At 42.1% G+C, this 16,306-nt stretch overlaps 1 pseudogene; it reads right to left on the bottom strand.

The window, feature by feature from the left end:
- Positions 1–7,943: 7,943 nt before the first annotated feature.
- On the bottom strand, positions 7,944–9,451 carry LOC101571699 (annotated as a pseudogene).
- Between the last annotated feature and the right edge of the window lie 6,855 nt (positions 9,452–16,306).

Here is a 16,306-nt window from a genome sequence, read left to right as displayed (position 1 = left end):
ATAAGGTAGACAGACTTGCCATTGCCCTTGCTGCTGCTCCTCGTCCCATTTGTTCTTTTTTTTTTTTTATTTTTCAACAAATAATACACTGCATATGTTCTTCTTAGTGGTTAATTGTCATTTGTTCTTATTGTTTTGCTGTTTTCAGCCACCATGAGCTGCTACCCTCTGCCATGTGCCTCTCTGCCTTGGAGTCAGCTGAGTATGGACTGAAACCTCCACTAACTGGGAGCTAAATAAACCTTTCCTTCCTTAATTCTGGGTGTCAGGTATTTTGTCCCAGCAATGGGAGAAGAGCAACTAAGATAAACAGCTCCTGATTACCTCATCAGGGCATGGTGGCGCCCACCTGCAGTCTGAGCTACTGCAGAGGCTGAGGCAGGAGACCAACTCATGAGTTCAAGACCAGCCTGGGGGAAACCGGTGGGACCTCATCTCAAAAGAAAAAATTTCACTGCTAGCATTTTATAACCATACAAATATTTCTGATTGGCTTATGGAGTGAATTGATTACGCTTATTTTTATTTATCCTAAATTCTCAGTGTCTTGTTTTTAATTGCTTGGCTAACCACTATTCTTACATGTTTCAGGGTCCCTGTCACAGTGTCTGTAGTGAAATCAAAGTCACAATCTGTCCATTTTTTTCTCTAGAGACCTCCGTCCTGGGGCACAGGGTGGGACCATTCCAACTCAGAGGGTTTACACAGGGGTCCTGATGCTTAGCTGTTGTCTTGAGAATTCACTTTACCTTTCTCTGCATTACAGGTCCTGTGAAATAGCTTCCATAGCTGCCTTCTTCCTTGATTTTCTCTGTCCAGCATAAGAAGAGGAGCCATCAAAAAGATGCATGTTTTCCCTTGAGGTATGATGTGCTGAGAACTGATCTGGGACTCTGCTAAGATGTATGCCCTAGGCTGGAAGTCACTTTTTTTTTGTACCAGGGATCGAACTCAGGACCTTGTGCTTGCCAGGCAGGTGTTTGTGCCACTAAGCTATCTCTCCCTCCTCCTTTTTTTTTTTTTTGTTACTTTGGCAGAACCAGGGATTGAATTCAGGCCCTTGCACTTGCCAGGGAAGCACTTATTCTACTGAGCCATCTCCCCGGCCCTCTCCTTCACTATTTTGAAGACACTTCTCCATTGTTTGGTTTGGTTTGGTTTTATAGTACTGAGGACTGAATGTATATCTTTCACAGTGAGCTATATCCCAGCCCCTACCACCCATACTCCTTTTTCTAAAAAGTTTGAGTCAGGATCTTGCTGTGCCATTTAATTGCCTTGGCTGGGCTCAAGTGTTTTGTTTTTTTTTTTATTTTTTATTTTTATTTTATTTTTTTATTTATTTGAGAGAGAGAGAGAGAGAGAGAGAGAGAGAGAGAGAGAGAGAGAGAGTAGTGTGTGTGTGTGGCCAGCTCAGCCCACCAGGGGGCGGGGCTGGCTGGCATGTGGTGCTGGGGGATTGAACTGCGGTCCCTGATGCTTTGCCAAGCTTGTTCTAAGTAGGTGCCTTAGACCACTGAGCCATCTCTCCAGCCCCTGGGCTCAAGTGTTTAATATTCCTGCATCAGCCTCCAAGAATGCTGGACTTGCAGGCCAGCATGAGCCACCATGCCTACCTCTCATTGTCTTGTAGCACAGCAATCCCCGGTCTTTTCGGCACCAGGAATGGTTTCATGGAAAACAATGTTTTCACAGATAGGTGGAGAATGACTTGGGACAATTCAAAGGAGTGCTTAACCTGGGCCAACGACAGCAGGGCTGGAGCTCCTGTGACATTCTGAGTGATGTCTGGCAGACCGGACAGGAGGTGGAGCTCGGGCAGCTCAAAATACAGAAGCTGCTCGGCCCCCTGCTGTTCTCTGTCATTGTGCTACCTGGTTCCTCCCTGACTACAGACCACTACCGGTGGTGGCCCAGGAATGGGGGGACACTATTGTAGCATGCACTATGACTCTTGGGAACTGAGCCGCCATTCTGATTCCTGGCCCTGTGACCCCATTTCACACCACCTTCTAGAAAGTGCTGGCATGATCTCTATGCTTTCTGTCCTGAGACTTCCAAGAACTCTCTTCTGGGGATGTCTTCCCATTCCTCAGCTTAGCTATCGGTGGGCTCTTTGTCCAGAAACTTAAACTTCAATGAAAAATTCTCACCTACTTTATTGCCATTTTCTCCCCCACAGCTTTCTCTTTTCCATTTTCCTCATTTTTACCTATTAATTGGAATACTGAGCTTCCCATTTCCTTGTGTTTTGCTCCCAAATTCTCTTTGTCCTATTTTCCAAGCAAATACCTTATTTCCCCATTGTTTGACTTTTAATTTCAGCTTTTATATCTTTACCTTCACTCAATCATTCTTTAAAGGCTTCTTTTGTAATAATCTGTATACGGTTGGGAGCTGCTAAAGCTGGAAATTGATCCTGTGTGGGAGGGCGGGATGAGGCCTCATTGTCTAAAGCAGCCACCCTACTCAGTCATCCTGCCTGAACACTGTGGGCTATTAGTCGCTAGGCAACATTGTGTCTTATAATTTTGCAAAGGTATAAATAAATGCCCCTGTTATGGTTGTGTCTAGTTGTCCCCCAAAAGACTCATGTGGTCATGGGGTGGACTTCTACAGGTTGCAAATTCATGATCCAGTGCTGGGATTATGGGTGTGAGTGCTGCTGGGATTATGGGTGTGAGTACTACACCTGGCCTGGGGCAGATAGCCTGAATGAAGGAGATATAAGGGAGACATACTTGCTCTTTGTTGCCATTGTTGCCTCTGCTCCTCCCTTTTACTCTTGATGTTTTGCTGTTTTCCTCCACCATGAACTGCTGCCCTCAGCCATGTGCCAGTATGCCTTGGAGCCAGCTGAGTATGGACTGAAACATCCACCAACTGTGAATTAAATAAACCTTTCCTTCCTTAATTCTGTCAGGCATTTTATCACAGCAACAAGAAAAAAGTAACTGAGACAGCCTCTATGGTTGTTCTGGGGGCCTTTGCCTATCAGGCTTGGTCTACCACCTGACCTCTGCTATTATCTCTTGTGTTTATTTTCTGAACCCTCTCACCATTTTCTCCTGGGGACTACTGAGAGACCAACAGATCCCTACAGTATACATTATTACAGATGGCCACATCTCTTCTCCTGTTTCTCAGAGGGCCCTAAATCATAACTTTTTTTCACATCTTATCCTGCTATTTCAATTGACTTTCATGAGTCCTCTGATTCCTGTCTTCTGTTGGCTCACTTTTCATATTGAATTGCCCTCCAATGACCAGCAATCACTGGAAATAACTTCATATTTAAGGATGAGGCATTAGAAAAGTTGTTTGTGTGGGTGGGGCCTATAAGGCTTCCAGTGTTATATCGAAACCTGTGGGAGATCTCATTATCTACGAAGAAAGATTCCCTAATATCCCAGCTGTGAAGCAGCAGCTTAGGGCTGCCTATAGAGAGTGAGTAGGGAGAAGGAACCCAAGATACCTCTTGTCAGTAGGCGGACCTGGGCTTCAGCTTCTTGTTTTCCACCTTGTGCCTCATCGCTCCACACTCAAGGGTGTGTGCTCCCTCTGGTCCCAGAGCCTTTTGGGCCAGAGTTCTCCAGAAAGTATGTTTTCCTTTCCTGGGAATAGAGAGGGCTCAGTTTCCCTGTTGCCCCTGGTGAGGCAGGCCCTTGAGGCCTAACACTGCGCCTAAGAGAGATTTACAGGAAGTGTCCCTCATAGGCCTCCCCCACTGTGTTTCTGACATCTCTCATGGGTAAGATGAGTTCACTACAGGTCCCTGGGAGCGTGGTGTCCCCCTCCTCTGATTGCCAAGCTTTCCCAAAGTTTTGGGGCACAACAGCCCTTCTTCTCACCCCAGCCTCTGAAGGCCCTCAGCTTCCACCGATTCTGAGAGCTAGGCCTGTGTGTGTCCCTCATTCGACGACAGATGGGAGTTCAGTTCCTGTTTCTCATTCTTGCTGCGCTTTAGGCTAATATTTCAAAGGAGAGCAGAAGCAACTTTATTTGGTCTTGGAGTCACAGCCATTCCATTTTTCTGAAGCTGATTGCTGGACACTGTTTTTCATAACAAACGAATGTGGAAACCCTTAGACTTTTCAACTGCTTTCCCTAAAGTACTAAAATAGTTCATTCCATGATGTCTCCACCTTCCAGTCTGTGACACTTCTAGTACACACTTGGCACGAGGCGGATAATCGTTTCCTTCTCCTCCACTTGAGCCTCCTGTCCATCTGTCCTCGCTGAGTGTTTTACAAGCATACCAATCAGCAAGACAGAAAGTCCCTAACAAGCCCAGCAACCTTCAAAGCAGTTAATAAGCCGTGACCTAATCTGTGGAGAGTAGGGGTGGGGGAGGAAACAGTTCAAAAGCAACCGAAAGGCCAACATGGTTTGGAAAAAGGTCAATTAGCAACACCAGCGAAAAAAATGCTGTGCTTGTGATAAGCTTGATTAACAGAACAGTGAAGCCTATTATGAAAAAAACTTAATAAAACATTGTGGAGTTGAAAAACTTATCTTTGATGATCTGGAAAAGCAAGAAAAATAATCCTGAACCCTTTCCCAGTTTAGAAGCCTTTGTTTATCTTTCTCTGCTACAGTGGGAGCCAAAATTCTGATAGTTTGGATTAGCTCTTAATATTTCTGTCCCTGCGGGTGTTCAGCTTCACGTGCGGTCCACATGCAAGTCACGGGCACTCTCTGTCTTGTCGCCACTCTGACCAGTGGCTTGAGTCGGTCAGTATGGAAGCATGCGCATCCACATATCACACTGTCCCTTAGTCCCAGGGTTCCCGAATTCTCAGTTGTTCCTGAGTTGTTCCTCAGTTGTTCCGGCTTGCTTTGAGGGGACAACAATCTGAGAGCCAGGTAGCCTTTCCTCGTAAGCAGTTCAGTCACCTTAAAAAAAAAAAAAAAAATTGACAGAATGGAAGGTGAAACTGAAACCGTGGCGGGCTGGGTTGGGGCTGCCTTAGTATGGATGAGAGAATCCCCCAATTCTTAAAATCGTTGAGGACAAAGACTCATTTTATCTGGAAACCTACTTTGGAGTTGACGTAAAGTTTATGTGTTAATTTTTCCATTCCCTTCATAGATCCACTCCATTTCCAAGCTACTATGTGTTGGGATTCCTACATCCTGGAAAGAATTAAGTTTTAGGATCAAATGGACTCCTGGTCCTTACCAAGCTTTTTTCCTCAGTTTTCCTGTCTGTGAAATGAAAATAACAGCACATCTTTGCAAGGTCCTAAGGGGTGGATGCAATGTGTATAAAATGACGGTCACATGGTAAGTACTTAATGAACGACAGCTGTAATCAATACCATTTTTATTGTTATTACATTACCTCTGTAAAGCAAGAGGGGCCTTAAGTCCAACCTTCCACATTTGCCTAAAGATAGTTCTCTGCCAGTTCCTCAGCTTGGCACAAAGAGGCTCACACTCCCAGGGGCCTGTGGTGAACTCATCTTATCGTGAGAGATGTCAGCCTCCACCTCTTCCTTGACCTTCTCGACCAACCTGTCGTAATCACTGCCGCCTGTGACCTCTGTCAGCTGGGCCTAGAGTTAGCAGAGCCACTTGCTCAGCCAGTGGATCCCGAACCCACCCACATCATACATACCTGACCATGTTCCTCTCTACCCTTTCCCCATGACCACCCTTCGTGCTGCATGCCGACTCTGATAGACTCTGAGTTGAGTTCAGTTTTTCTTCACTATTGATGGGACCTTGAACGAAGTCTCTTCGGTTTCAGGAGTATTCAAAATCGTTTGCTTTTACATGCCTTCTTTCTACACGTCTGTTCTTTTTTTGTGGCTGGCTCATCCTGCCCTGTGGGTGGGGCTGGCATGGCATGTGGTGCTGGGGATCGAACTATAGTCCCTGTGCTTACCTAAGCATGCACTTTATACTGCTGAGCTATCTCGCCAGCCCATCTACATGTCTGTTCTGACTTGATGTCCATGTCACGGAGACCCAAAGTGAACTTGGCCTCTGCTGCAGCTCTGATGAGCTTTGTGTGTTGGGGGCTTGGTCCCACGTGGTGGGACCTATACGTGCCAGGCCCAGTGCTACTTGGTTGGGATCCCTGAGCTCTCACCAGAACAAGTTTGTCAAAAAGTGAGCTCAATCCCTGAACCATCCTCTGGCTTTCTGTTCCCCTCCTATTTTTGAGACACCAAATGCCATGAGGCCTTCACCAGAGCTGAGCCAGTGCTGGTGCCAGGCCTTTGAATCTCCCCAACTGTGAGCTGAAAAGACCTTGTTTCTTTGTAAAATTACCTCACCTCGGGCATTTCATTACAGTGATGGGAAATGCACTAATACAGTCCCGCATAGAGCTAGCAGGTGCTACCAGGCCAGCCCAGTGGATTGCCCTGAAGCTGCAACACCACCAATCTACTTGATAAGCTGGACAAACACCCATTGGCTGAGGTGGAGCCACAGAGCCAACTCCACCACAGGAAGCACAGATGGCTCCGTTCCAAGACTCTTTGCCACAGGCCCTCACAGCTCCCAAAAAACCCACTCTGCTACTCTGTGGCACCGCCTTGCCTGCGCTCTGTCCCTGCTCACAGCTGCCCTGGCCCTCCCAGCACACACAATCCTGACTGCCCTGCAATTGGTCCTCTGATCAGATTATGCTCCTCTTGCTTTTCCAGTCCCTCTGGGCCTTTCCGAGGAACTCACTAGCACATCTACCTTTAAGTATGAATGATGGTAATTACTCCAGAGTCCCTCTCTTGGTCACATTTGCAGTACAGCAGCAGCTTTGGCTGGCCCAGAATGCAAGGGCCTCAGGCAACAACACTAAGCCAGGACACTGCCAGACAGGGACTACCAGGCATCTCCTCCAGATAGTCCCAATTTGATTAAGACTCCAGGAATGCAAATTTTAAATAAACAGCCCAAGAGACTCTTGACTTCAGGAAAGACTGGGAAACACCCAGTGCTACTATAGTCCTAGGTGCTTTGCAGAAGAGGAAATGAAAACCCCAAGAAGAGCAGGGGCTCCCCTGTGGTCGCCAGCTCCTCCTCTGCAGATCCGAGTCGGATGCCAGGTTGTCGGATGCCCTTCATCCCAGAGCCTCTGGTTGGGAAAGGAGGCCCCGACACTGGACATTTAGGTCCCCTGTGGGGCAGGGTGCGAGGAGTCAGCTGTGTCAGCATTCTCTCCTCGGCAACGATTAGAGCCATGTGCAGACTGGCCAATCCTTCAGTTTTGAAGCAGGATTTTCTTTTTCTTTTTTTTTCACCGTGGCCCAAAGCCTTTATTAGTCAACATGGATAGATTCTTTTGAGGATGGAGATGCAGAAAAATTTGTGAACAGTAAAGCAGATACTGAGAAATTAGTCTCCTGGATTTGGCCTAAACTTATATAGAGAGTGTTATAACATGGGGTGATATTATAAAGTCCAGACCTTCAAAAAAAAAAATCCAGAAATTCAAATTATCAGTGCAACAATGAAAAGAAATTAACTTTTCAGTGAAAGACATTAAGCTATTTAACTTTTATCTGACAGTTGCTTATGAATTATGAAATAAGGTGCTGTTTTAGACAGCTCAAGTAAGACAATTGATTCCTATTGTAATTAAACTGTAAAACAGGGCTAGCCAAATAGCTCAGCAGATTAAAGCATCTGCAAGCAGGTGCAGGGGCTGAGGGTTTGATCCCTGGGCCTGCTGTGCCAGTCCCACCCCCGGGGCACCCTGAGACATCAATTGAAACTGGGCATGGTGGTGCGCCCCTGTAATTCCAGCTCTTGGGAGGCTTTGAACAAGTGGATCACTATGAGTCCCATCTAGTAGTGAGAACCTGAGCACCCTGTAGACCCTTCCCTAAAATGCAAAAAATGAAAATAAAATAAAATAAACTGTAAAACCAACGTTACACTGACATTCTAGTGGTTACATAAGAGAACCCAAGTTTTACCAAATCTTGCTATCACTTCTCTTCACAAATTCCTCTTCTGATACACTTGCCTAAACTCCTCATCAAGCATATCAACATTTTCTTTTTTAAATATTCCTTTAGGGAGTTATCCTAATATTTTTGTAGCATGTTCTTTGATAAGTTTGAGCCTTTCTTCTTCAGTAATTGCATTGATATGCCCTTGTCTCTTTTGCTGCCTCTGCCATTCTTCCAGTTCACGTTGCTTGTCTGCAAGGAACTGGTTACGACGCTCTTCAGTAAGTTTTTCCACAGTTCTTCTGTGTTCCAGCTGCCTCATGCTTTGTTTCTGAGCCTTCATTAATTCTATCCAATCATCTTCAGCAAATTTAGTCTGCATAGTTTTTCTCTTTTTGCACAGTTTTTCTAAGGATTTCTTCTTCTTCTTTTGCAGCTTGTTGTATTAGTTCTTTCAAGGCCATTTGTTCTTCAAAATCTTGCTTCATCTCATTTTGTTTTCTCAATTTCTCTTCTGCTTCTTTCATCTTCCTCTTACAAATTTCAGCTGCTTCTTCCTGGTATAATTCTTGTCGCACTTGTTCCAAATCTTCACGTTGTTGCAGCATTTCTTCCAATTTCTGAATCAGCATGTTTTGAGGTTGTAGCCTTTGCACCTCAATTTCTTGAAGTTTTGCCATCCTTTCTTCTTCTCTTTGCTGCTACTTGTTGGCCAACTCTAGGATTTTCCTGTTTTCCTCTTCCATCTCCTCGCATTTTTTTTTTTCTCTCCATAGAGCCTGCTCTTTCCGAAACTCTTCAATGTACTTCTGAGTTGCTTTCATTTATTTCTAACTTTTATTGTCTTTTCAATTGGTCTTCTTCATATATTTTCCTAACAATTTCATCAATCATGACTTTTTCTTTCAGCAACTGCTTGTAAGCTTCCTTTCTTTGTTCTTGTTCTTCAAGTTGTTTCTCTAAGAGAGTCCTGTGCTTTCTCTTTGTTTTGCTTGTCTTCTAGAGCATTTTCTTCTTTCATTATTCTCATGCTCTTCCATCATGGCTTTGGCTAGTTCAGCATCACGTTTCATTTGCTCGTATTTATTGGCATCCTTTTAGCGATCCAGGCTGTCCTCTCCTTATCTATGTAAGCTGCTCTTAATTTCTTCTCCAATTCTCTGAATTCAATGCTGTTTTCTCCCACTTGTTACCTCATCTTCTCATCTTTCAGACTTTTATGTTTTAATTTTGCCAATCCTATAGCCATTCTTTTTTCTTGTTCAAGCTGGCCTTCCCTTAATCTTTTGCTTTCTTCTGCTTTTTGGATGGCTTCTTCCATATCCAACTCAAACTGCTCATCCTGTAATAACCTGAGAAATCTCTTGTGCTCAACATGGCTGACATTTTCATTCTGCACCATTTGATTCCTGACTTGATTATCTTTTTAGTGCTTTGACATGCAACTTTTTGCAGTAGTTTTCATCTACTATTTTTTGATGCCCTTCAGTAAAGCTCAAAATTCTCCTTTTGGAAGCCATCCTCGCTGACAAAAGATCAGGCTCTGAAGCCGAAGCAGGATTTTCACAGCTGCATCACAGGAGGAAATAATGATGCCCCGTCTGTGCTGTGGCTGAGAATCAGTGCATGGAGTCAGCACCAGAGAGCTGGCTCTGGCCTCCAGGAAGCTTGAGCTACTGTTACTTTGATTCCTCATGTCCTGGTTCTTTGGTATGTGAAAGAAGGCAACTAACTAGACTAGATGAGGGCCCCAGTGCTTTTCCCAGGAGAATCCCCTCAAGCTCTCTGGTGTGAGTTCCTTGACTCCTTGCCAGCCCTCAACTGTCACCAAGTTGCTGTCCTTTTTATTATTATAATGCTATAACACCTATAACCATGAGGCTCTATCTAAATGCCATGTTTAATGACGGCTACCAGTCTGTTCAGGTTGCCGTAGCAAAGGGCCACAGACCATCTAACTCATAGGCGACAGGGGCTTATATTTCATCATGCTGGAGACTGGGAGGTCCGAGGTGCAGGCATTAGCAGATTTGGTGTACGGTGAGTGCTTGCTGTCTGCTCCAGGCTGTGCCATCTTGCCGCTTCCCATGGGCGGGGAAAGTGGACGAACACAGCAGCCTTCTGAAGATCCTTTTAGAAGGCACTGCGTTCATCATCTTCATGAACACAGAGCCTGTGGGACTTAATCCCTCCCAGAGCCCCACCAGACGTGAATGTCGGAGGGACATAAACACTCAATCCAGAGCAGTTACTACATTAACGGTCAAAATTAAATCAAATACCACAAAGCTAAAATATTCAATTTTTCATGTTCACTTACTATGCTGGGTAAGTGAATATTATTTTGCAGAAACTACATTACCAGTTTGGTGGTTCCTGGTAGAAAACTGTTAGGCTGAGTCTGGTCTTTATTTAGTCTGTTTTGAAATTGTGAATTTCTGAATGCAGTGCCAAGAATCTCAGTTTGCATGTGGAAGAGGACTGTGAATACACCCCAGCCTTGATTCCAGTTCAGGAGAAGCGCTTGACCAACATAACCAAGTTTTCATAAGCGAGAAAGGCAGGCATCACTTCAGAGCGCTGTAAGCTCTCCCTTTTTTGGGAAGATATTAGTTTATGTTAGATTATTATTACAGTAAAAAAAATTCTTTAATTTTTGTTGGTACACATTTGCCATACATAATGATCACATCCCCCGCAGGGAATTTATACCTGCACATAATATATTTTAGGGCTTGATCCCCATCCTACTGTGCCGGCCCCGCCCCTGGACTGTGCTAAGACTGGGTGTGATGGTGTGCACCTGTAATCCCAGCTCTTGGGAGGCTCAAAATGGGAGAATCACTATGAGTCCGATCTACATATGTCATTGTGGTATAATGCTTTTCACTCTTAGGAAGAAACCTAAAAGGGACATATCTGGATCAACTGTTGATTCTCTGTAGTGTTTCCTGTGTGATTGGGGTTCTGTTCATGAAGTTTTTGCCCACACCTATGTCTTCAAGAGTTTTACTTATTCTATCTTCTGGCCGATTATTTGTTTCAAACCTTAAATCTCTGTTCCATTTCAATTTTAGTTTTAGTGCATGGTGAGAGATTTGGATCTAGGTTTAATCCAGCATGTGGAAAGCCAGATTTCCCTGCACTATTTATTAGAGAGGCTGTCTTTCTTTCAGTGATGTGTTTGGCCTCTTTGTAAAAGATAAGGCAGCTGAGTGTACTTGGAGTTGCAAGAATATATTATATTCTAATACATTTCACTGATCCTCAGGGTTTTTTTTTTTTTTTTGCCAGTGCCATGTTGTTTCTATCACAGTAGCTTTCTAATTTAACTTCAAATAAGGGATTGTGATGCTCTTGCCTTACCTTTGTTGCCCAGAATGCTTTTTGCTATTCTAGTTCTCTTCTGGTTCCAAAATTAATTTCAGGAGTGTTTTCTCTCATTCTGTGAGGCACGCTATGGGAATTTTGATCAGGATTCCTTAAAATTAAATCCTAACAATGTTGGGAGTGTGGCCATTTTCACCATCTTGGTTCTAGCTACCCAAGAACAAGGCATATCTTTCTATTTTGTGATGCCCTCTTCAATCTCATTTTTAAGAGTACTGTGATTTTCAATGTAAAGGTCATTCACTTCCTTCATTAGATTGATTCCTAAGTATTTCATTTTTCTTGATGCTGTTGTGAAAGGTGTTGTTTCCCTAATTCCCATCTCAGTTACTTTATTATTCCTGTACAGGAATGCTACTGATTTTTTTAGTGTTGACTATATCTTGCCACACTACTAGATTCGTTCATTAAAAAAGAACCCTATAGAATTTGGTTTGGTTATTAAAGCACATTATTAAATTTGGTTTTAAATCTAGAAGTCTTTTAGTGGAGTTTTTGGAGTCTTCTATGTAGAATATCAAGTCATTGGCAAACAATGATAATTTCGCTTCTTTCTTTCCAATCTTTATTCCTTTTACTTCTCTGCTGTCTATCTGCTCTGCCTGGTGTTTCCAAAACTATATTGAATGGGCATGCTTACAGAAGTCATCCTTGTCTTGTTCCTGAATTCATAGTGAAAGTTTTCAGTGTTTGAAAATCTTCATTGTATCTACAAAGTTCATTTACAAAAGTTTGGCTCAGCTCTGATATTTCTTTGTTGGTTTTACCAGTTAGTATGATGTTGGCTATTGATTGGTTTGTCATAGATAGCTTTTATCAGATTGAGATAAAGACTTTTTATTCCAAATTTCTGCAGGTTTCTTGTTTTTAATCATGAATGGGGGGCCGGCCAAATAGCTCAGCAGATTAAAGCGCCTGCAAGCAGGTGCAGGGACCGGGGGTTCAATCCCCAGGTCTGCGGTGCCGGCCCCATCCCCTGGGCACAATGAGATGGTTGATTGAGACTGGGCATGGTGGCATGTGTCTGTAGTCCCAGCTCTTGGGAGGCTGTAAACAGGTGGATCACTATGAGTCTGAACTAGTAGTGAGACCCTGAACACCCTTTAGACCCTTCCCTAAAATACAAAAAAATAAAATAAAATAAATCATGAATGGGGATTGGACTTTGCCAAGTAATTTTTCTGCATCTAGTGAAATAATCATGTGTTTGTCCTTGGTTCTATTAACATAGTATATTACATTTATTGAACCATCTGTGCATCCCAGGGATGAATTTTACTTTATGATGGTATATAATCTATTTTTCTTTTTTTAAACAGAATCTTGTTCTGTAACTTAGGCTGACCTTGAACTCACTATGTAGCTCAAGCTGACCTCAAACTTGGAGCCATTCTCCTGCCTCAATCTCCCACATTCTGAGATTGAAACATATGCTACTCTGTGTATACTCTTGTTGATGATTTGCTTTATTCTGTTTGCCAGGGTCTTGTTGAGCATCTATGTTCATTAGAGAGGGTGGTCTGTAGTTCTCTTTTTTGTTTGCATCTTTCTCTGGTTTTGGTCTGGTTTTGCTTGCTTCAAGAAATGAGCTGGGGGTATTGCTTCCCTTTCAATTTCATTAGAGTTGGAGGAGTAGTAGCCTTAGATCTTCTCTATATTTCTTGTAGAATTCAGCAATGAATCCATCAGAATCTGAGACTTACTTTCTTTTTTTTCTTTTTCTTTTTTCTTTTTTTGGCGGAAACGGGGATTGAACTCAGGCCCTTGTGCTTGCCAGGGAAGCACTTATTCCACTGAGCCATCTCCCCAGCCCTTGGGATTTTCTTTGTTAGTAGTTTTTAAAAAAAATTATTTTTATTTCTTCAATTTCATTGACTGATACTGGATTATTTAGAATTTTTATATATAGATGCAACTTTGGTTCTCATATGTATCTAGGAATCTACTCATGCTTTTTAAATTTTATATCTTATTAGAGAACAGGTTTTCAAAGTAGGTACTGATAATCTTCTGGATTTCTGCAGAAGAAATCTGTTATGATTTTATTCTTTTCATTTCTAAATGCATTTGCTCCTTTCCTCTTTCTTTCTCTTTTTTTTTTCTTTCTTTTTTGTGCTAAGGCTGGCTAAGGGTTTGCCAATTTTAATTTTTCAAAGGACTGACTCTTCGATTTGATTCTTTGTATTGTTCTCTTAGTCTCAAGTGAATTAATTTCTGCTCTGATCTTTACTGTTTTCTCCCTAGTATGCATTTTTGGTTTGCCTTGTTCTTTTTCAGGAAGCTTGAGGTTCATTAATATGTTGTTTATTTAAGCTTGCTCCATTCTTCTGATGTGGGAATATACCACTATAAAATCCTCTCATAGGACTGCTTTTGTTGGGTCCTATAAGTTTTGACACATTATTTCAGCATTGTTCAATTGTAGAAACTGTCTAATTTCTTCTTTAATTTCATCTGTGACCCACTAGTTGTTTAGAAAGGTGCTATTTAATTTCCACATGTTTATGTGGTTTTTGTGGCTTCTTTTGACATTTCCATCTTTATTGCAGTATGATCTGATAATATGCATGGGCTAGTTTCAGTTCTTCTGCATTTACCTGAGCATGCTCTATGACCTAGTATGTGATCTGTTGTGCAGATCATTCCATGTGATGCTGACAAGAATGTGTACTCTGTTGTTCTTGGGTGCTGCACTCTTTAGATATCTACAAAGCCCATTTGTCCAAAGATGTGCTTCAGCTCCAATATTTCTTTGTTTCTGTTTTCTATTTTATCTGTCTGTTCATGACAGTGGGGTGTTGAGGTGTCCCCCTTTACAATTGTATTAGTGCTTATTTGATTTTTCATGTCCATTAGTGTTTGGTTTTTACAGTTGGGTGTGCCAGTCCCTGATGCATATATTTATCATTGCTACTCTCCCCTTTGGATTGTTCCCTTCACAAATATGCAGTGACCTTCTTTGTCTCTTTTGATCAAACTTGGCTTGAAATCCACTTTGTCTGCATATGGAACAGCTACTTCTAAGTTTTCATGTGTCATAGAGTATTGTTTTCCATCCTTTGGTTTTCAGTCTATGAATTTTTTGGGGGGATGGGGTGGTAAATGTGTTTCTTGTATAGCATATTGTTGATTTGTTTCTTGGTCCACTCTGTCAATCTGTTTCTTTTCATTGGCAAATTGAGGCCATTCACATTACTCAATTCTTTCCTATGCTGGGCATGCATGCTTTCCATGTCTTTCCTAAACTCTTTTATTTTTCAAATCTAATCTACTCAAGACTTACTATGTCCTTTATTTGGTCCATATTTCTTTATTTGTATGTGTAATTGTTTTATTTTTGTTTAGGAAGTTATTCATCTGCCTTGTTACTTCTGTGGCTACTATTTCAGAAAATTCAGCTGGGTGGCTTTTGATTTCTTCCATCTCAGTGCTCTCTGGGCTTACTTTGGGCCAGTTGACTGTTTTGGGTTGTATCTTGCTTCTGTTTCTCTCTCTCTCTCTCTATGTCTCTCTCTCTGTCTCTCTCTGTCTCTATCTATCTATCTATCTATCTCTAACTTGTTTCCTGCATTGAAGCTTGTAAATGACTTACAGTAGGTAGTTTTATTACTAGCGTTGAGACCTCTTTGGTAATGGCTATTTTATAGAGATGTTGTCTAGGCATAGGTGGCTTTTGGCCTTTGAATCTATCCCAGGATCTTACCTTATCCTTATCCTTGTCTCTTTATTATTTTCCTATTGTTTGTTCTATTTCTTTTTCTTCTATCTAATTCCTTTCCTTGCCTGGTGAGTTCATTCTATTAGGATTCTTGGAATTATTGTCTTCATTGTCTCTTTCTAGAGCATCCTTCGGAACTTTTTTGAAGTGTTAGCTTGGTGGTTATGAATTTCTTTAGTTGCTCTTTATCATGGAAGTAACTTATGTCTCCATCAATTTTGAAAGAAACTCTGCAGTCTACAGCAATCTGGATTGGAGACGGTTTTTGTTCGGAGCTTGAATTCACTCCAAGCTTTCCTTGACTTAAGGGTACAAATTGAGAAAACGGTTGTGATTCTGAGGAGTTTTCCTCTGCAGTGATTTGTTTCTTTTCTCTAACAGCTTTTAATATCCTTTTCTTGTGTGTTGACTTTCTGGAATCTTGACTATTATATGCCTTGGTGTAGTTTTATATTCTAATTGTGGCTATTTGGGGTTCTATATATCTCACTTATCTGTGTGTCAAATTCCTTTTCCACATTTGGGAAGTTTTCTATCACTTCTGTGAAAAGGTTTTTTTATACTCTTTTATGTTATCTTCTGACTTTTATCTTTGATTTCAATTAACCTTCTACAGTGCTATCTGGGTTCACAAACTTAATTCTTTCCATAACTTTGGTTGAAAACTGCATTGGATGAGAACTGAATCAAATTTCCCCATAACATCAACATTGAACCTACTTATTGAATTTGATATAGTTCTCATCTAATTCAGTTTAGGACCAGAATTATGAAAAGAATCAAGTTTGCTAACCACAGTTCCACCATGCTCTTCTTTGCATCGTCTACCAGCTGTTGATTCTTCGTGGCTCTGCTATTTTTAAGAAGTCTTCCCCCATTTGATGGTCACCAAGCACAACACTGACTTTTTTTTTTTTAATTTTTTTTTTATTTATGTATGTGTGCGTGTGTGGCCAGCTCAGCCCACCAGGGGGCGGGGCTGGCTGGTATGTGGTGCTGGGGGATTGAACCGCGGTCCCTGTGCTTTGCTAAGTTTGTTCTAAGTAGGTGCTTTAGACCACTGAGCCATCTCACCAGCCGCACAACACTGACTTCTAGATGTGTTAGTCTTGCTTCCCACCGGTTGATTCTGCTGACTATGCTTTCAGTAGAATTTTTAACCTCCTGGATATCTATCTGAGTCTGTTTTATGAAATTCAATTCTTTCCTATGCTGGGCATGCATGCTTTCCATGTCTTTCCTAAACTCTTTTATTTTTCAAATCTAATCTACTCAAGACTTACTATGTCCT

This window comes from Octodon degus, unplaced genomic scaffold (assembly GCF_000260255.1).
Source record: "Octodon degus isolate 3935 unplaced genomic scaffold, OctDeg1.0 scaffold00177, whole genome shotgun sequence".
NCBI lineage: Eukaryota > Metazoa > Chordata > Mammalia > Rodentia > Octodontidae > Octodon > Octodon degus.
Note: the sequence above shows the minus strand (reverse complement) of the source record. Positions and strands in the feature narration are given on the sequence as shown.